This window comes from Staurois parvus, unplaced genomic scaffold (assembly GCF_062004578.1).
Source record: "Staurois parvus isolate SC_StPar_1 unplaced genomic scaffold, SC_StPar_1.0 ptg000126l, whole genome shotgun sequence".
NCBI lineage: Eukaryota > Metazoa > Chordata > Amphibia > Anura > Ranidae > Staurois > Staurois parvus.
Window position 1 is genome coordinate 1800452 of NW_028317922.1, and position 20104 is coordinate 1820555.

At 44.2% G+C, this 20104-nt stretch overlaps 14 non-coding genes across 14 annotated transcripts; all 14 read left to right on the forward strand.

Annotated features, from left to right (window-relative positions):
• Nucleotides 1-197: 197 nt before the first annotated feature.
• TRNAF-GAA (transfer RNA phenylalanine (anticodon GAA)) lies at nt 198-270 on the forward strand. The gene has a single exon. It is a non-coding gene; the product is annotated as a tRNA-Phe (tRNA).
• Nucleotides 271-2320: 2050 nt separating this feature from the next.
• On the forward strand, nt 2321-2393 carry TRNAF-GAA (transfer RNA phenylalanine (anticodon GAA)). Its single transcript has one exon. It is a non-coding gene; the product is annotated as a tRNA-Phe (tRNA).
• Nucleotides 2394-4443: 2050 nt separating this feature from the next.
• Nucleotides 4444-4516, forward strand: TRNAF-GAA (transfer RNA phenylalanine (anticodon GAA)). Its single transcript has one exon. It is a non-coding gene; the product is annotated as a tRNA-Phe (tRNA).
• A 2393-nt stretch (nt 4517-6909) lies between these two features.
• Nucleotides 6910-6982, forward strand: TRNAF-GAA (transfer RNA phenylalanine (anticodon GAA)). The gene has a single exon. It is a non-coding gene; the product is annotated as a tRNA-Phe (tRNA).
• Nucleotides 6983-8689: 1707 nt separating this feature from the next.
• Nucleotides 8690-8762, forward strand: TRNAF-GAA (transfer RNA phenylalanine (anticodon GAA)). The gene has a single exon. It is a non-coding gene; the product is annotated as a tRNA-Phe (tRNA).
• Nucleotides 8763-9032: 270 nt separating this feature from the next.
• On the forward strand, nt 9033-9105 carry TRNAF-GAA (transfer RNA phenylalanine (anticodon GAA)). The gene has a single exon. It is a non-coding gene; the product is annotated as a tRNA-Phe (tRNA).
• Nucleotides 9106-10812: 1707 nt separating this feature from the next.
• Nucleotides 10813-10885, forward strand: TRNAF-GAA (transfer RNA phenylalanine (anticodon GAA)). Its single transcript has one exon. It is a non-coding gene; the product is annotated as a tRNA-Phe (tRNA).
• Nucleotides 10886-11155: 270 nt separating this feature from the next.
• Nucleotides 11156-11228, forward strand: TRNAF-GAA (transfer RNA phenylalanine (anticodon GAA)). Its single transcript has one exon. It is a non-coding gene; the product is annotated as a tRNA-Phe (tRNA).
• Nucleotides 11229-12935: 1707 nt separating this feature from the next.
• On the forward strand, nt 12936-13008 carry TRNAF-GAA (transfer RNA phenylalanine (anticodon GAA)). The gene has a single exon. It is a non-coding gene; the product is annotated as a tRNA-Phe (tRNA).
• Nucleotides 13009-13278: 270 nt separating this feature from the next.
• On the forward strand, nt 13279-13351 carry TRNAF-GAA (transfer RNA phenylalanine (anticodon GAA)). Its single transcript has one exon. It is a non-coding gene; the product is annotated as a tRNA-Phe (tRNA).
• A 3830-nt stretch (nt 13352-17181) lies between these two features.
• TRNAF-GAA (transfer RNA phenylalanine (anticodon GAA)) lies at nt 17182-17254 on the forward strand. The gene has a single exon. It is a non-coding gene; the product is annotated as a tRNA-Phe (tRNA).
• Nucleotides 17255-17524: 270 nt separating this feature from the next.
• On the forward strand, nt 17525-17597 carry TRNAF-GAA (transfer RNA phenylalanine (anticodon GAA)). The gene has a single exon. It is a non-coding gene; the product is annotated as a tRNA-Phe (tRNA).
• A 1707-nt stretch (nt 17598-19304) lies between these two features.
• On the forward strand, nt 19305-19377 carry TRNAF-GAA (transfer RNA phenylalanine (anticodon GAA)). The gene has a single exon. It is a non-coding gene; the product is annotated as a tRNA-Phe (tRNA).
• A 270-nt stretch (nt 19378-19647) lies between these two features.
• On the forward strand, nt 19648-19720 carry TRNAF-GAA (transfer RNA phenylalanine (anticodon GAA)). The gene has a single exon. It is a non-coding gene; the product is annotated as a tRNA-Phe (tRNA).
• The last annotated feature ends 384 nt before the right edge of the window (nt 19721-20104 follow it).

Genomic DNA, 20104 nt, shown 5'->3' on the forward strand with positions numbered 1-20104 from the left:
ACAACATAAAAGGAGGTTACTGAGGCAAGCTTACATTGGTTTGTCAAGGGGAACTATTGCTCCTATTGTTCCTATTGCCATTACCATGCTGATGTTTGAAAATAAAAGTGTAGGCTGGGACTTTAGATCTCCTTTAAGGTCTCTGGGACCCCTTCGCCTTGCCGCCACACACCTGCTGGCTTGCTCCTTTGGAATGTGCCGAAATAGCTCAGTTGGGAGAGCGTTAGACTGAAGATCTAAAGGTCCCTGGTTCGATCCCGGGTTTCGGCATCTGTTGTAGGTTTAAGGAGAGTCCACCTGTCTGTGAGCTGTTGCTTTTCTCATGAATCGGGCTAGCGTATGCTCCATGCTTTGGCTTCTCACCTGTCTGTTGCTCATGACAGAACGGTGGCTTAGTCTCACTGGCAATTTAGTCGTGAATCTTGCTGCCTTTTCTCTTTTCCGGCAACATGCATAGGCATAAAAATCTCAATTCTCCATAGGCTCCTGTCACACCAACTTATAGTAGCCAACAATTGCTGAGGAAAGCACACGTCTTAAGCCGAAATACGTCAGTTGGGAGAGCGTTAGACTGAAGATCTAAAGGTCCCTGGTTAAATCCCGGGTTTCGGCAACTGCCTGCATTTCTTTTGGTGTAACGCTTCCCGGCAAGACTGGGCAGACCAAGACCAAGGTTTAGAAACTGGTTCAGTGCATATTAGGGTCTCGGGCACAGCAGAAAAGCAATTGTACAACTTCCCGCAGTATATGGTTTTCTCAGCCAACGTGCAAGGACATGTTCAAAATCTATTCTTCTCAATAGGACCAGGTAACACCACCACATAGCGCTGCAAAGCCTTGGGGGAAAAAAAGGCTGGCATGTTGCATTGTTGCAGCCCTCACCTGCGTTATGCCAATCAAACCAAGTGGAAGAGTCTGCTTCACAGAGGAAATGCAATGTGTCCGAAAGGAATGGCAGCGCGCAGCCGAGCAAAACAACTTATCAAATGCATTCCGGGGTGAACAAGACTTAGCCGGCTTTGAAAGATACTAAAAGTCACGGCGCAGCCAAAACTAGTCTTTGACAACTTGATGCAAGTAAATAGAAATTTTTTGAACCATGGGATGAATAAAATCCAATACATTTTCTTCCTCGTGCTGATGCATCAGACTAGAAAACCAGAAGCAGGTCAGAAAAAGTATCTTCGCTGTCCGAAATGACTTCCATGACAAAAGCTACAATTGCGCAGCTGAAGATTCTCAGCTTCCTCAGGTTGCAGGCCGCTTCTTCTTCCATACACACAAAATGAGAAGCATAACCACTCCTTCCTAGAAAAGGCAATATCACTTATTCAACCAATTTCCTTGCGGAGTCACTTCTCTTGCAGGGTCCCAAAAGACACAGTATACACGCAAGTCATTTGGATTTTGCCTTTCACTTTAGTTTGAAGAAAGATGTATGATTGTATTCCTTTTATCAGGAAAATTGGGTGAAAATGGCTACGTCAGATGAAAAGCAAAGCTTTAAAGCGAAGAAAGATTACAAACTGTATGACTTTTTCAGGGAAAGTGGCTCAAAATGGCTACGTCAGATGAAAAGCAAGAGGGTTAGCAGCTAGATAAGGTTCCTTTCGAAAAGAGAACACTTGGAGCATTTTCCTTCACTCTGGTCCTTTGGTAGTACTACGGCTGGTTTAAGGCTTCTTTAGAGCAGTGTATTTGGACTCCTCAAAACCTCTATCTAGCTTTAAAAATGTAAAGCCATATATTGCTTCCCACGTTGCATTTCATTGATTTCTAGCCTACTCGCATGAATTTGAACAATCTTGAATATTGTAAACTGACTTTGTGAAGATCCACCAACATTTTCTTTTTTGATTTCAGTGAAATGTATTCACAGTGCCCTGTGAGTAGACTTTTCTGTGTCACACATTTCACAGAGTCTGATTTCCAACGTACAGATTTGCTGAGAGGAGGAGTTTCAGGAGGCAGAGTCAGTACAGGAATCACAGCTTGCAGGAAGCAAGGTACCATGGGAGCTGCAGTCCTTAGAAAATGAAAGTAAAGAGCAGAGAAGAAGCTGAACACCATGCCGGAAATCCAGGAAATTGTGGAAATAGATGGCCAGCAGAGAAACAGCAATCACAACATAAAAGGAGGTTACTGAGGCAAGCTTACATTGGTTTGTCAAGGGGAACTATTGCTCCTATTGTTCCTATTGCCATTACCATGCTGATGTTTGAAAATAAAAGTGTAGGCTGGGACTTTAGATCTCCTTTAAGGTCTCTGGGACCCCTTCGCCTTGCCGCCACACACCTGCTGGCTTGCTCCTTTGGAATGTGCCGAAATAGCTCAGTTGGGAGAGCGTTAGACTGAAGATCTAAAGGTCCCTGGTTCGATCCCGGGTTTCGGCATCTGTTGTAGGTTTAAGGAGAGTCCACCTGTCTGTGAGCTGTTGCTTTTCTCATGAATCGGGCTAGCGTATGCTCCATGCATTGGCTTCTCACCTGTCTGTTGCTCATGACTGAACGGTGGCTTAGTCTCACTGGCAATTTAGTCGTGAATCTTGCTGCCTTTTCTCTTTTCCGGCAACATGCATAGGCATAAAAATCTCAATTCTCCATAGGCTCCTGTAACACCAACTTATAGTAGCCAACAATTGCTGAGGAAAGCACACGTCTTAAGCCGAAATAGCTCAGTTGGGAGAGCGTTAGACTGAAGATCTAAAGGTCCCTGGTTCTATTCCGGGTTTCGGCAACTGCCTGCGTTTCTTTTGGTGTAACGCTTCCCGGCAAGACTGGGCAGACCAAGACCAAGGTTTAGAAACTGGTTCAGTGCATATTAGGGTCTCGGGCACAGCAGAAAAGCAATTGTACAACTTCCCGCAGTATATGGTTTTCTCAGCCAACGTGCAAGGACATTTCCAAAATCTATTCTTCTCAATAGGACCAGGTTACACCACCACATAGCGCTGCAAAGCCTTGGGGGAAAAAAAGGCTGGCATGTTGCATTGTTGCAGCCCTCACCTGCATTATGCCAATCAAACCAAGTGGAAGAGTCTGCTTCACAGAGGAAATGCAATGTGTCCGAAAGGAATGGCAGCGCGCAGCCGAGCAAAACAACTTATCAAATGCATTCCGGGGTGAACAAGACTTAGCCGGCTTTGAAAGATACTAAAAGTCACGGCGCAGCCAAAACTAGTCTTTGACAACTTGATGCAAGTAAATAGAACTTTTTTGAACCATGGGATGAATAAAATCCAATACATTTTCTTCCTCGTGCTGATGCATCAGACTAGAAAACCAGAAGCAGGTCAGAAAAAGTATCTTCGCGGTCCGAAATGACTTCCATGACAAAAGCTACAATTGCGCAGCTGAAGATTCTCAGCTTCCTCAGGTTGCAGGCCGCTTCTTCTTCCATACACACAAAATGAGAAGCATAACCACTCCTTCCTAGAAAAGGCAATATCACTTATTCAACCAATTTCCTTGCGGAGTCACTTCTCTTGCAGGGTCCCAAAAGACACAGTATACACGCAAGTCATTTGGATTTTGCCTTTCACTTTAGTTTGAAGAAAGATGTATGATTGTATTCCTTTTATCAGGAAAATTGGGTGAAAATGGCTACGTCAGATGAAAAGCAAAGCTTTAAAGCGAAGAAAGATTACAAACTGTATGACTTTTTCAGGGAAAGTGGCTCAAAATGGCTACGTCAGATGAAAAGCAAGAGGGTTAGCAGCTAGATAAGGTTCCTTTCGAAAAGAGAACACTTGGAGCATTTTCCTTCACTCTGGTCCTTTGGTAGTACTACGGCTGGTTTAAGGCTTCTTTAGAGCAGTGTATTTGGACTCCTCAAAACCTCTATCTAGCTTTAAAAATGTAAAGCCATATATTGCTTCCCACGTTGCATTTCATTGATTTCTAGCCTACTCGCATGAATTTGAACAATCTTGAATATTGTAAACTGACTTTGTGAAGATCCACCAACATTTTCTTTTTTGATTTCAGTGAAATGTATTCACAGTGCCCTGTGAGTAGACTTTTCTGTGTCACACATTTCACAGAGTCTGATTTCCAACGTACAGATTTGCTGAGAGGAGGAGTTTCAGGAGGCAGAGTCAGTACAGGAATCACAGCTTGCAGGAAGCAAGGTACCATGGGAGCTGCAGTCCTTAGAAAATGAAAGTAAAGAGCAGAGAAGAAGCTGAACACCATGCCGGAAATCCAGGAAATTGTGGAAATAGATGGCCAGCAGAGAAACAGCAATCACAACATAAAAGGAGGTTACTGAGGCAAGCTTACATTGGTTTGTCAAGGGGAACTATTGCTCCTATTGTTCCTATTGCCATTACCATGCTGATGTTTGAAAATAAAAGTGTAGGCTGGGACTTTAGATCTCCTTTAAGGTCTCTGGGACCCCTTCGCCTTGCCGCCACACACCTGCTGGCTTGCTCCTTTGGAATGTGCCGAAATAGCTCAGTTGGGAGAGCGTTAGACTGAAGATCTAAAGGTCCCTGGTTCGATCCCGGGTTTCGGCATCTGTTGTAGGTTTAAGGAGAGTCCACCTGTCTGTGAGCTGTTGCTTTTCTCATGAATCGGGCTAGCGTATGCTCCATGCATTGGCTTCTCACCTGTCTGTTGCTCATGACTGAACGGTGGCTTAGTCTCACTGGCAATTTAGTCGTGAATCTTGCTGCCTTTTCTCTTTTCCGGCAACATGCATAGGCATAAAAATCTCAATTCTCCATAGGCTCCTGTAACACCAACTTATAGTAGCCAACAATTGCTGAGGAAAGCACACGTCTTAAGCCGAAATAGCTCAGTTGGGAGAGCGTTAGACTGAAGATCTAAAGGTCCCTGGTTCTATTCCGGGTTTCGGCAACTGCCTGCGTTTCTTTTGGTGTAACGCTTCCCGGCAAGACTGGGCAGACCAAGACCAAGGTTTAGAAACTGGTTCAGTGCATATTAGGGTCTCGGGCACAGCAGAAAAGCAATTGTACAACTTCCCGCAGTATATGGTTTTCTCAGCCAACGTGCAAGGACATTTCCAAAATCTATTCTTCTCAATAGGACCAGGTTACACCACCACATAGCGCTGCAAAGCCTTGGGGGAAAAAAAGGCTGGCATGTTGCATTGTTGCAGCCCTCACCTGCATTATGCCAATCAAACCAAGTGGAAGAGTCTGCTTCACAGAGGAAATGCAATGTGTCCGAAAGGAATGGCAGCGCGCAGCCGAGCAAAACAACTTATCAAATGCATTCCGGGGTGAACAAGACTTAGCCGGCTTTGAAAGATACTAAAAGTCACGGCGCAGCCAAAACTAGTCTTTGACAACTTGATGCAAGTAAATAGAACTTTTTTGAACCATGGGATGAATAAAATCCAATACATTTTCTTCCTCGTGCTGATGCATCAGACTAGAAAACCAGAAGCAGGTCAGAAAAAGTATCTTCGCGGTCCGAAATGACTTCCATGACAAAAGCTACAATTGCGCAGCTGAAGATTCTCAGCTTCCTCAGGTTGCAGGCCGCTTCTTCTTCCATACACACAAAATGAGAAGCATAACCACTCCTTCCTAGAAAAGGCAATATCACTTATTCAACCAATTTCCTTGCGGAGTCACTTCTCTTGCAGGGTCCCAAAAGACACAGTATACACGCAAGTCATTTGGATTTTGCCTTTCACTTTAGTTTGAAGAAAGATGTATGATTGTATTCCTTTTATCAGGAAAATTGGGTGAAAATGGCTACGTCAGATGAAAAGCAAAGCTTTAAAGCGAAGAAAGATTACAAACTGTATGACTTTTTCAGGGAAAGTGGCTCAAAATGGCTACGTCAGATGAAAAGCAAGAGGGTTAGCAGCTAGATAAGGTTCCTTTCGAAAAGAGAACACTTGGAGCATTTTCCTTCACTCTGGTCCTTTGGTAGTACTACGGCTGGTTTAAGGCTTCTTTAGAGCAGTGTATTTGGACTCCTCAAAACCTCTATCTAGCTTTAAAAATGTAAAGCCATATATTGCTTCCCACGTTGCATTTCATTGATTTCTAGCCTACTCGCATGAATTTGAACAATCTTGAATATTGTAAACTGACTTTGTGAAGATCCACCAACATTTTCTTTTTTGATTTCAGTGAAATGTATTCACAGTGCCCTGTGAGTAGACTTTGCTGTGTCACACATTTCACAGAGTCTGAATTCCAACGTACAGATTTGCTGAGAGGAGGAGTTTCAGGAGGCAGAGTCAGTACAGGAATCACAGCTTGCAGGAAGCAAGGTACCATGGGAGCTGCAGTCCTTAGAAAATGAAAGTAAAGAGCAGAGAAGAAGCTGAACACCATGCCGGAAATCCAGGAAATTGTGGAAATAGATGGCCAGCAGAGAAACAGCAATCACAACATAAAAGGAGGTTACTGAGGCAAGCTTACATTGGTTTGTCAAGGGGAACTATTGCTCCTATTGTTCCTATTGCAATTACCATGCTGATGTTTGAAAATAAAAGTGTAGGCTGGGACTTTAGATCTCCTTTAAGGTCTCTGGGACCCCTTCGCCTTGCCGCCACACACCTGCTGGCTTGCTCCTTTGGAACGTGCCGAAATAGCTCAGTTGGGAGAGCGTTAGACTGAAGATCTAAAGGTCCCTGGTTTGATCCCGGGTTTCGGCATCTGTTGTAGGTTTAAGGAGAGTCCACCTGTCTGTGAGCTGTTGCTTTTCTCATGAATCGGGCTAGCGTATGCTCCATGCTTTGGCTTCTCACCTGTCTGTTGCTCATGACAGAACGGTGGCTTAGTCTCACTAGCAATTTAGTCGTGAATCTTGCTGCCTTTTCTCTTTTCCGGCAACATGCATAGGCATAAAAATCTCAATTCTCCATAGGCTCCTGTCACACCAACTTATAGTAGCCAACAATTGCTGAGGAAAGCACATGTCTTAAGCCGAAATAGCTCAGTTGGGAGAGCGTTAGACTGAAGATCTAAAGGTCCCTGGTTCAATCCCGGGTTTCGGCAACTGCCTCCGTTTCTTTTGGTGTAACGCTTCCCGGCAAGACTGGGCAGACCAAGACCAAGGTTTAGAAACTGGTTCAGTGCATATTAGGGTGTCGGGCGCAGCAGAAAAGCAATTGTACAACTTCCCGCAGTATATGGTTTTCTCAGCCAACGTGCAAGGACATGTCCAAAATCTATTCTTCTCAATAGGACCAGGTTACACCACCACATAGCGCTGCAAAGCCTTGGGGGAAAAAAAGGCTGGCATGTTGCATTGTTGCAGCCCTCACCTGCGTTATGCCAATCAAACCAAGTGGAAGAGTCTGCTTCACAGAGGAAATGCAATGTGTCCGAAAGGAATGGCAGCGCGCAGCCGAGCAAAACAACTTATCAAATGCATTCCGGGGTGAACAAGACTTAGCCGGCTTTGAAAGATACTAAAAGTCACGGCGCAGCCAAAACTAGTCTTTAACAACTTGATGCAAGTAAATAGAACTTTTTTGAACCATGGGATGAATAAAATCCAATACATTTTCTTCCTCGTGCTGATGCATCAGACTAGAAAACCAGAAGCAGGTCAGAAAAAGTATCTTCGCGGTCCGAAATGACTTCCATGACAAAAGCTACAATTGCGCAGCTGAAGATTCTCAGCTTCCTCAGGTTGCAGGCCGCTTCTTCTTCCATACACACAAAATGAGAAGCATAACCACTCCTTCCTAGAAAAGGCAATATCACTTATTCAACCAATTTCCTTGCGGAGTCACTTCTCTTGCAGGGTCCCAAAAGACACAGTATACACGCAAGTCATTTGGATTTTGCCTTTCACTTTAGTTTGAAGAAAGATGTATGATTGTATTCCTTTTATCAGGAAAATTGGGTGAAAATGGCTACGTCAGATGAAAAGCAAAGCTTTAAAGCGAAGAAAGATTACAAACTGTATGACTTTTTCAGGGAAAGTGGCTCAAAATGGCTACGTCAGATGAAAAGCAAGAGGGTTAGCAGCTAGATAAGGTTCCTTTCGAAAAGAGAACACTTGGAGCATTTTCCTTCACTCTGGTCCTTTGGTAGTACTACGGCTGGTTTAAGGCTTCTTTAGAGCAGTGTATTTGGACTCCTCAAAACCTCTATCTAGCTTTAAAAATGTAAAGCCATATATTGCTTCCCACGTTGCATTTCATTGATTTCTAGCCTACTCGCATGAATTTGAACAATCTTGAATATTGTAAACTGACTTTGTGAAGATCCACCAACATTTTCTTTTTTGATTTCAGTGAAATGTATTCACAGTGCCCTGTGAGTAGACTTTGCTGTGTCACACATTTCACAGAGTCTGAATTCCAACGTACAGATTTGCTGAGAGGAGGAGTTTCAGGAGGCAGAGTCAGTACAGGAATCACAGCTTGCAGGAAGCAAGGTACCATGGGAGCTGCAGTCCTTAGAAAATGAAAGTAAAGAGCAGAGAAGAAGCTGAACACCATGCCGGAAATCCAGGAAATTGTGGAAATAGATGGCCAGCAGAGAAACAGCAATCACAACATAAAAGGAGGTTACTGAGGCAAGCTTACATTGGTTTGTCAAGGGGAACTATTGCTCCTATTGTTCCTATTGCAATTACCATGCTGATGTTTGAAAATAAAAGTGTAGGCTGGGACTTTAGATCTCCTTTAAGGTCTCTGGGACCCCTTCGCCTTGCCGCCACACACCTGCTGGCTTGCTCCTTTGGAACGTGCCGAAATAGCTCAGTTGGGAGAGCGTTAGACTGAAGATCTAAAGGTCCCTGGTTCGATCCCGGGTTTCGGCATCTGTTGTAGGTTTAAGGAGAGTCCACCTGTCTGTGAGCTGTTGCTTTTCTCATGAATCGGGCTAGCGTATGCTCCATCCTTTGGCTTCTCACCTGTCTGTTGCTCATGACAGAACGGTGGCTTAGTCTCACTAGCAATTTAGTCGTGAATCTTGCTGCCTTTTCTCTTTTCCGGCAACATGCATAGGCATAAAAATCTCAATTCTCCATAGGCTCCTGTCACACCAACTTATAGTAGCCAACAATTGCTGAGGAAAGCACATGTCTTAAGCCGAAATAGCTCAGTTGGGAGAGCGTTAGACTGAAGATCTAAAGGTCCCTGGTTCAATCCCGGGTTTCGGCAACTGCCTCCGTTTCTTTTGGTGTAACGCTTCCCGGCAAGACTGGGCAGACCAAGACCAAGGTTTAGAAACTGGTTCAGTGCATATTAGGGTGTCGGGCGCAGCAGAAAAGCAATTGTACAACTTCCCGCAGTATATGGTTTTCTCAGCCAACGTGCAAGGACATGTCCAAAATCTATTCTTCTCAATAGGACCAGGTTACACCACCACATAGCGCTGCAAAGCCTTGGGGGAAAAAAAGGCTGGCATGTTGCATTGTTGCAGCCCTCACCTGCGTTATGCCAATCAAACCAAGTGGAAGAGTCTGCTTCACAGAGGAAATGCAATGTGTCCGAAAGGAATGGCAGCGCGCAGCCGAGCAAAACAACTTATCAAATGCATTCCGGGGTGAACAAGACTTAGCCGGCTTTGAAAGATACTAAAAGTCACGGCGCAGCCAAAACTAGTCTTTAACAACTTGATGCAAGTAAATAGAACTTTTTTGAACCATGGGATGAATAAAATCCAATACATTTTCTTCCTCGTGCTGATGCATCAGACTAGAAAACCAGAAGCAGGTCAGAAAAAGTATCTTCGCGGTCCGAAATGACTTCCATGACAAAAGCTACAATTGCGCAGCTGAAGATTCTCAGCTTCCTCAGGTTGCAGGCCGCTTCTTCTTCCATACACACAAAATGAGAAGCATAACCACTCCTTCCTAGAAAAGGCAATATCACTTATTCAACCAATTTCCTTGCGGAGTCACTTCTCTTGCAGGGTCCCAAAAGACACAGTATACACGCAAGTCATTTGGATTTTGCCTTTCACTTTAGTTTGAAGAAAGATGTATGATTGTATTCCTTTTATCAGGAAAATTGGGTGAAAATGGCTACGTCAGATGAAAAGCAAAGCTTTAAAGCGAAGAAAGATTACAAACTGTATGACTTTTTCAGGGAAAGTGGCTCAAAATGGCTACGTCAGATGAAAAGCAAGAGGGTTAGCAGCTAGATAAGGTTCCTTTCGAAAAGAGAACACTTGGAGCATTTTCCTTCACTCTGGTCCTTTGGTAGTACTACGGCTGGTTTAAGGCTTCTTTAGAGCAGTGTATTTGGACTCCTCAAAACCTCTATCTAGCTTTAAAAATGTAAAGCCATATATTGCTTCCCACGTTGCATTTCATTGATTTCTAGCCTACTCGCATGAATTTGAACAATCTTGAATATTGTAAACTGACTTTGTGAAGATCCACCAACATTTTCTTTTTTGATTTCAGTGAAATGTATTCACAGTGCCCTGTGAGTAGACTTTGCTGTGTCACACATTTCACAGAGTCTGAATTCCAACGTACAGATTTGCTGAGAGGAGGAGTTTCAGGAGGCAGAGTCAGTACAGGAATCACAGCTTGCAGGAAGCAAGGTACCATGGGAGCTGCAGTCCTTAGAAAATGAAAGTAAAGAGCAGAGAAGAAGCTGAACACCATGCCGGAAATCCAGGAAATTGTGGAAATAGATGGCCAGCAGAGAAACAGCAATCACAACATAAAAGGAGGTTACTGAGGCAAGCTTACATTGGTTTGTCAAGGGGAACTATTGCTCCTATTGTTCCTATTGCAATTACCATGCTGATGTTTGAAAATAAAAGTGTAGGCTGGGACTTTAGATCTCCTTTAAGGTCTCTGGGACCCCTTCGCCTTGCCGCCACACACCTGCTGGCTTGCTCCTTTGGAACGTGCCGAAATAGCTCAGTTGGGAGAGCGTTAGACTGAAGATCTAAAGGTCCCTGGTTCGATCCCGGGTTTCGGCATCTGTTGTAGGTTTAAGGAGAGTCCACCTGTCTGTGAGCTGTTGCTTTTCTCATGAATCGGGCTAGCGTATGCTCCATGCTTTGGCTTCTCACCTGTCTGTTGCTCATGACAGAACGGTGGCTTAGTCTCACTAGCAATTTAGTCGTGAATCTTGCTGCCTTTTCTCTTTTCCGGCAACATGCATAGGCATAAAAATCTCAATTCTCCATAGGCTCCTGTCACACCAACTTATAGTAGCCAACAATTGCTGAGGAAAGCACATGTCTTAAGCCGAAATAGCTCAGTTGGGAGAGCGTTAGACTGAAGATCTAAAGGTCCCTGGTTCAATCCCGGGTTTCGGCAACTGCCTCCGTTTCTTTTGGTGTAACGCTTCCCGGCAAGACTGGGCAGACCAAGACCAAGGTTTAGAAACTGGTTCAGTGCATATTAGGGTCTCGGGCGCAGCAGAAAAGCAATTGTACAACTTCCCGCAGTATATGGTTTTCTCAGCCAACGTGCAAGGACATGTCCAAAATCTATTCTTCTCAATAGGACCAGGTTACACCACCACATAGCGCTGCAAAGCCTTGGGGGAAAAAAAGGCTGGCATGTTGCATTGTTGCAGCCCTCACCTGCGTTATGCCAATCAAACCAAGTGGAAGAGTCTGCTTCACAGAGGAAATGCAATGTGTCCGAAAGGAATGGCAGCGCGCAGCCGAGCAAAACAACTTATCAAATGCATTCCGGGGTGAACAAGACTTAGCCGGCTTTGAAAGATACTAAAAGTCACGGCGCAGCCAAAACTAGTCTTTAACAACTTGATGCAAGTAAATAGAACTTTTTTGAACCATGGGATGAATAAAATCCAATACATTTTCTTCCTCGTGCTGATGCATCAGACTAGAAAACCAGAAGCAGGTCAGAAAAAGTATCTTCGCGGTCCGAAATGACTTCCATGACAAAAGCTACAATTGCGCAGCTGAAGATTCTCAGCTTCCTCAGGTTGCAGGCCGCTTCTTCTTCCATACACACAAAATGAGAAGCATAACCACTCCTTCCTAGAAAAGGCAATATCACTTATTCAACCAATTTCCTTGCGGAGTCACTTCTCTTGCAGGGTCCCAAAAGACACAGTATACAAGCAAGTCATTTGGATTTTGCCTTTCACTTTAGTTTGAAGAAAGATGTATGATTGTATTCCTTTTATCAGGAAAATTGGGTGAAAATGGCTACGTCAGATGAAAAGCAAAGCTTTAAAGCGAAGAAAGATTACAAACTGTATGACTTTTTCAGGGAAAGTGGCTCAAAATGGCTACGTCAGATGAAAAGCAAGAGGGTTAGCAGCTAGATAAGGTTCCTTTCGAAAAGAGAACACTTGGAGCATTTTCCTTCACTCTGGTCCTTTGGTAGTACTACGGCTGGTTTAAGGCTTCTTTAGAGCAGTGTATTTGGACTCCTCAAAACCTCTATCTAGCTTTAAAAATGTAAAGCCATATATTGCTTCCCACGTTGCATTTCATTGATTTCTAGCCTACTCGCATGAATTTGAACAATCTTGAATATTGTAAACTGACTTTGTGAAGATCCACCAACATTTTCTTTTTTGATTTCAGTGAAATGTATTCACAGTGCCCTGTGAGTAGACTTTGCTGTGTCACACATTTCACAGAGTCTGAATTCCAACGTACAGATTTGCTGAGAGGAGGAGTTTCAGGAGGCAGAGTCAGTACAGGAATCACAGCTTGCAGGAAGCAAGGTACCATGGGAGCTGCAGTCCTTAGAAAATGAAAGTAAAGAGCAGAGAAGAAGCTGAACACCATGCCGGAAATCCAGGAAATTGTGGAAATAGATGGCCAGCAGAGAAACAGCAATCACAACATAAAAGGAGGTTACTGAGGCAAGCTTACATTGGTTTGTCAAGGGGAACTATTGCTCCTATTGTTCCTATTGCAATTACCATGCTGATGTTTGAAAATAAAAGTGTAGGCTGGGACTTTAGATCTCCTTTAAGGTCTCTGGGACCCCTTCGCCTTGCCGCCACACACCTGCTGGCTTGCTCCTTTGGAACGTGCCGAAATAGCTCAGTTGGGAGAGCGTTAGACTGAAGATCTAAAGGTCCCTGGTTCGATCCCGGGTTTCGGCATCTGTTGTAGGTTTAAGGAGAGTCCACCTGTCTGTGAGCTGTTGCTTTTCTCATGAATCGGGCTAGCGTATGCTCCATCCTTTGGCTTCTCACCTGTCTGTTGCTCATGACAGAACGGTGGCTTAGTCTCACTAGCAATTTAGTCGTGAATCTTGCTGCCTTTTCTCTTTTCCGGCAACATGCATAGGCATAAAAATCTCAATTCTCCATAGGCTCCTGTCACACCAACTTATAGTAGCCAACAATTGCTGAGGAAAGCACATGTCTTAAGCCGAAATAGCTCAGTTGGGAGAGCGTTAGACTGAAGATCTAAAGGTCCCTGGTTCAATCCCGGGTTTCGGCAACTGCCTCCGTTTCTTTTGGTGTAACGCTTCCCGGCAAGACTGGGCAGACCAAGACCAAGGTTTAGAAACTGGTTCAGTGCATATTAGGGTCTCGGGCACAGCAGAAAAGCAATTGTACAACTTCCCGCAGTATATGGTTTTCTCAGCCAACGTGCAAGGACATTTCCAAAATCTATTCTTCTCAATAGGACCAGGTTACACCACCACATAGCGCTGCAAAGCCTTGGGGGAAAAAAAGGCTGGCATGTTGCATTGTTGCAGCCCTCACCTGCATTATGCCAATCAAACCAAGTGGAAGAGTCTGCTTCACAGAGGAAATGCAATGTGTCCGAAAGGAATGGCAGCGCGCAGCCGAGCAAAACAACTTATCAAATGCATTCCGGGGTGAACAAGACTTAGCCGGCTTTGAAAGATACTAAAAGTCACGGCGCAGCCAAAACTAGTCTTTGACAACTTGATGCAAGTAAATAGAACTTTTTTGAACCATGGGATGAATAAAATCCAATACATTTTCTTCCTCGTGCTGATGCATCAGACTAGAAAACCAGAAGCAGGTCAGAAAAAGTATCTTCGCGGTCCGAAATGACTTCCATGACAAAAGCTACAATTGCGCAGCTGAAGATTCTCAGCTTCCTCAGGTTGCAGGCCGCTTCTTCTTCCATACACACAAAATGAGAAGCATAACCACTCCTTCCTAGAAAAGGCAATATCACTTATTCAACCAATTTCCTTGCGGAGTCACTTCTCTTGCAGGGTCCCAAAAGACACAGTATACACGCAAGTCATTTGGATTTTGCCTTTCACTTTAGTTTGAAGAAAGATGTATGATTGTATTCCTTTTATCAGGAAAATTGGGTGAAAATGGCTACGTCAGATGAAAAGCAAAGCTTTAAAGCGAAGAAAGATTACAAACTGTATGACTTTTTCAGGGAAAGTGGCTCAAAATGGCTACGTCAGATGAAAAGCAAGAGGGTTAGCAGCTAGATAAGGTTCCTTTCGAAAAGAGAACACTTGGAGCATTTTCCTTCACTCTGGTCCTTTGGTAGTACTACGGCTGGTTTAAGGCTTCTTTAGAGCAGTGTATTTGGACTCCTCAAAACCTCTATCTAGCTTTAAAAATGTAAAGCCATATATTGCTTCCCACGTTGCATTTCATTGATTTCTAGCCTACTCGCATGAATTTGAACAATCTTGAATATTGTAAACTGACTTTGTGAAGATCCACCAACATTTTCTTTTTTGATTTCAGTGAAATGTATTCACAGTGCCCTGTGAGTAGACTTTGCTGTGTCACACATTTCACAGAGTCTGAATTCCAACGTACAGATTTGCTGAGAGGAGGAGTTTCAGGAGGCAGAGTCAGTACAGGAATCACAGCTTGCAGGAAGCAAGGTACCATGGGAGCTGCAGTCCTTAGAAAATGAAAGTAAAGAGCAGAGAAGAAGCTGAACACCATGCCGGAAATCCAGGAAATTGTGGAAATAGATGGCCAGCAGAGAAACAGCAATCACAACATAAAAGGAGGTTACTGAGGCAAGCTTACATTGGTTTGTCAAGGGGAACTATTGCTCCTATTGTTCCTATTGCAATTACCATGCTGATGTTTGAAAATAAAAGTGTAGGCTGGGACTTTAGATCTCCTTTAAGGTCTCTGGGACCCCTTCGCCTTGCCGCCACACACCTGCTGGCTTGCTCCTTTGGAACGTGCCGAAATAGCACAGTTGGGAGAGCGTTAGACTGAAGATCTAAAGGTCCCTGGTTCGATCCCGGGTTTCGGCATCTGTTGTAGGTTTAAGGAGAGTCCACCTGTCTGTGAGCTGTTGCTTTTCTCATGAATCGGGCTAGCGTATGCTCCATGCTTTGGCTTCTCACCTGTCTGTTGCTCATGACAGAACGGTGGCTTAGTCTCACTAGCAATTTAGTCGTGAATCTTGCTGCCTTTTCTCTTTTCCGGCAACATGCATAGGCATAAAAATCTCAATTCTCCATAGGCTCCTGTCACACCAACTTATAGTAGCCAACAATTGCTGAGGAAAGCACATGTCTTAAGCCGAAATAGCTCAGTTGGGAGAGCGTTAGACTGAAGATCTAAAGGTCCCTGGTTCAATCCTGGGTTTCGGCAACTGCCTCCGTTTCTTTTGGTGTAACGCTTCCCGGCAAGACTGGGCAGACCAAGACCAAGGTTTAGAAACTGGTTCAGTGCATATTAGGGTGTCGGGCGCAGCAGAAAAGCAATTGTACAACTTCCCGCAGTATATGGTTTTCTCAGCCAACGTGCAAGGACATGTCCAAAATCTATTCTTCTCAATAGGACCAGGTTACACCACCACATAGCGCTGCAAAGCCTTGGGGGAAAAAAAGGCTGGCATGTTGCATTGTTGCAGCCCTCACCTGCATTATGCCAATCAAACCAAGTGGAAGAGTCTGCTTCACAGAGGAAATGCAATGTGTCCGAAAGGAATGGCAGCGCGCAGCCGAGCAAAACAACTTATCAAATGCATTCCGGGGTGAACAAGACTTAGCCGGCTTTGAAAGATACTAAAAGTCACGGCGCAGCCAAAACTAGTCTTTGACAACTTGATGCAAGTAAATAGAACTTTTTTGAACCATGGGATGAATAAAATCCAATACATTTTCTTCCTCGTGCTGATGCATCAGACTAGAAAACCAGAAGCAGGTCAGAAAAAGTATCTTCGCGGTCCGAAATGACTTCCATGACAAAAGCTACAATTGCGCAGCTGAAGATTCTCAGCTTCCTCAGGTTGCAGGCCGCTTCTTCTTCCATACACACAAAATGAGAAGCATAACCACTCCTTCCTAGAAAAGGCAATATCACTTATTCAACCAATTTCCTTGCGGAGTCACTTCTCTTGCAGGGTCCCAAAAGACACAGTATACACGCAAGTCATTTGGATTTTGCCTTTCACTTTAGTTTGAAGAAAGATGTATGATTGTATTCCTTTTATCAGGAAAATTGGGTGAAAATGGCTACGTCAGATGAAAAGCAAAGCTTTAAAGCGAAGAAAGATTACAAACTGTATGACTTTTTCAGGGAAAGTGGCTCAAAATGGCTACGTCAGATGAAAAGCAAGAGGGTTAGCAGCTAGATAAGGTTCCTTTCGAAAAGAGAACACTTGGAGCATTTTCCTTCACTCTGGTCCTTTGGTAGTACTACGGCTGGTTTAAGGCTTCTTTAGAGCAGTGTATTTGGACTCCTCAAAACCTCTATCTAGCTTTAAAAATGTAAAGCCATATATTGCTTCCCACGTTGCATTTCATTGATTTCTAGCCTACTCGCATGAATTTGAACAATCTTGAATATTGTAAACTGACTTTGTGAAGATCCACCAACATTTTCTTTTTTGATTTCAGTGAAATGTATTCACAGTGCCCTGTGAGTAGACTTTGCTGTGTCACACATTTCACAGAGTCTGAATTCCAACGTACAGATTTGCTGAGAGGAGGAGTTTCAGGAGGCAGAGTCAGTACAGGAATCACAGCTTGCAGGAAGCAAGGTACCATGGGAGCTGCAGTCCTTAGAAAATGAAAGTAAAGAGCAGAGAAGAAGCTGAACACCATGCCGGAAATCCAGGAAATTGTGGAAATAGATGGCCAGCAGAGAAACAGCAATCACAACATAAAAGGAGGTTACTGAGGCAAGCTTACATTGGTTTGTCAAGGGGAACTATTGCTCCTATTGTTCCTATTGCAATTACCATGCTGATGTTTGAAAATAAAAGTGTAGGCTGGGACTTTAGATCTCCTTTAAGGTCTCTGGGACCCCTTCGCCTTGCCGCCACACACCTGCTGGCTTGCTCCTTTGGAACATGCCGAAATAGCTCAGTTGGGAGAGCGTTAGACTGAAGATCTAAAGGTCCCTGGTTCGATCCCGGGTTTCGGCATCTGTTGTAGGTTTAAGGAGAGTCCACCTGTCTGTGAGCTGTTGCTTTTCTCATGAATCGGGCTAGCGTATGCTCCATGCTTTGGCTTCTCACCTGTCTGTTGCTCATGACAGAACGGTGGCTTAGTCTCACTAGCAATTTAGTCGTGAATCTTGCTGCCTTTTCTCTTTTCCGGCAACATGCATAGGCATAAAAATCTCAATTCTCCATAGGCTCCTGTCACACCAACTTATAGTAGCCAACAATTGCTGAGGAAAGCACACGTCTTAAGCCGAAATAGCTCAGTTGGGAGAGCGTTAGACTGAAGATCTAAAGGTCCCTGGTTCAATCCCGGGTTTCGGCAACTGCCTCCGTTTCTTTTGGTGTAACGCTTCCCCGCAAGACTGGGCAGACCAAGACCAAGGTTTAGAAACTGGTTCAGTGCATATTAGGGTGTCGGGCGCAGCAGAAAAGCAATTGTACAACTTCCCGCAGTATATGGTTTTCTCAGCCAACGTGCAAGGACATGTCCAAAATCTATTCTTCTCAATAGGACCAGGTTACACCACCACATAGCGCTGCAAAGCCTTGGGGGAAAAAAAGGCTGGCATGTTGCATTGTTGCAGCCCTCACCTGCGTTATGCCAATCAAACCAAGTGGAAGAGTCTGCTTCACAGAGGAAATGCAATGTGTCCGAAAGGAATGGCAGCGCGCAGCCGAGCAAAACAACTTATCAAATGCATTCCGGGGTGAACAAGACTTAGCCGGCTTTGAAAGATACTAAAAGTCACGGCGCAGCCAAAACTAGTCTTTAACAACTTGATGCAAGTAAATAGAACTTTTTTGAACCATGGGATGAATAAAATCCAATACATTTTCTTCCTCGTGCTGATGCATCAGACTAGAAAACCAGAAGCAGGTCAGAAAAAGTATCTTCGCGGTCCGAAATGACTTCCATGACAAAAGCTACAATTGCGCAGCTGAAGATTCTCAGCTTCCTCAGGTTGCAGGCCGCTTCTTCTTCCATACACACAAAATGAGAAGCATAACCACTCCTTCCTAGAAAAGGCAATATCACTTATTCAACCAATTTCCTTGCGGAGTCACTTCTCTTGCAGGGTCCCAAAAGACACAGTATACACGCAAGTCATTTGGATTTTGCCTTTCACTTTAGTTTGAAGAAAGATGTATGATTGTATTCCTTTTATCAGGAAAATTGGGTGAAAATGGCTACGTCAGATGAAAAGCAAAGCTTTAAAGCGAAGAAAGATTACAAACTGTATGACTTTTTCAGGGAAAGTGGCTCAAAATGGCTACGTCAGATGAAAAGCAAGAGGGTTAGCAGCTAGATAAGGTTCCTTTCGAAAAGAGAACACTTGGAGCATTTTCCTTCACTCTGGTCCTTTGGTAGTACTACGGCTGGTTTAAGGCTTCTTTAGAGCAGTGTATTTGGACTCCTCAAAACCTCTATCTAGCTTTAAAAATGTAAAGCCATATATTGCTTCCCACGTTGCATTTCATTGATTTCTAGCCTACTCGCATGAATTTGAACAATCTTGAATATTGTAAACTGACTTTGTGAAGATCCACCAACATTTTCTTTTTTGATTTCAGTGAAATGTATTCACAGTGCCCTGTGAGTAGACTTTGCTGTGTCACACATTTCACAGAGTCTGAATTCCAACGTACAGATTTGCTGAGAGGAGGAGTTTCAGGAGGCAGAGTCAGTACAGGAATCACAGCTTGCAGGAAGCAAGGTACCATGGGAGCTGCAGTCCTTAGAAAATGAAAGTAAAGAGCAGAGAAGAAGCTGAACACCATGCCGGAAATCCAGGAAATTGTGGAAATAGATGGCCAGCAGAGAAACAGCAATCACAACATAAAAGGAGGTTACTGAGGCAAGCTTACATTGGTTTGTCAAGGGGAACTATTGCTCCTATTGTTCCTATTGCCATTACCATGCTGATGTTTGAAAATAAAAGTGTAGGCTGGGACTTTAGATCTCCTTTAAGGTCTCTGGGACCCCTTCGCCTTGCCGCCACACACCTGCTGGCTTGCTCCTTTGGAATGTGCCAAAATAGCTCAGTTGGGAGAGCGTTAGACTGAAGATCTAAAGGTCCCTGGTTCGATCCCGGGTTTCGGCATCTGTTGTAGGTTTAAGGAGAGTCCACCTGTCTGTGAGCTGTTGCTTTTCTCATGAATCGGGCTAGCGTATGCTCCATGCTTTGGCTTCTCACCTGTCTGTTGCTCATGACAGAACGGTGGCTTAGTCTCACTAGCAATTTAGTCGTGAATCTTGCTGCCTTTTCTCTTTTCCGGCAACATGCATAGGCATAAAAATCTCAATTCTCCATAGGCTCCTGTCACACCAACTTATAGTAGCCAACAATTGCTGAGGAAAGCACACATCTTAAGCCGAAATAGCTCAGTTGGGAGAGCGTTAGACTGAAGATCTAAAGGTCCCTGGTTCAATCCCGGGTTTCGGCAACTGCCTCCGTTTCTTTTGGTGTAACGCTTCCCGGCAAGACTGGGCAGACCAAGACCAAGGTTTAGAAACTGGTTCAGTGCATATTAGGGTGTCGGGCGCAGCAGAAAAGCAATTGTACAACTTCCCGCAGTATATGGTTTTCTCAGCCAACGTGCAAGGACATGTCCAAAATCTATTCTTCTCAATAGGACCAGGTTACACCACCACATAGCGCTGCAAAGCCTTGGGGGAAAAAAAGGCTGGCATGTTGCATTGTTGCAGCCCTCACCTGCGTTATGCCAATCAAACCAAGTGGAAGAGTCTGCTTCACAGAGGAAATGCAATGTGTCCGAAAGGAATGGCAGCACGCAGCCGAGCAAAACAACTTATCAAATGCATTCCGG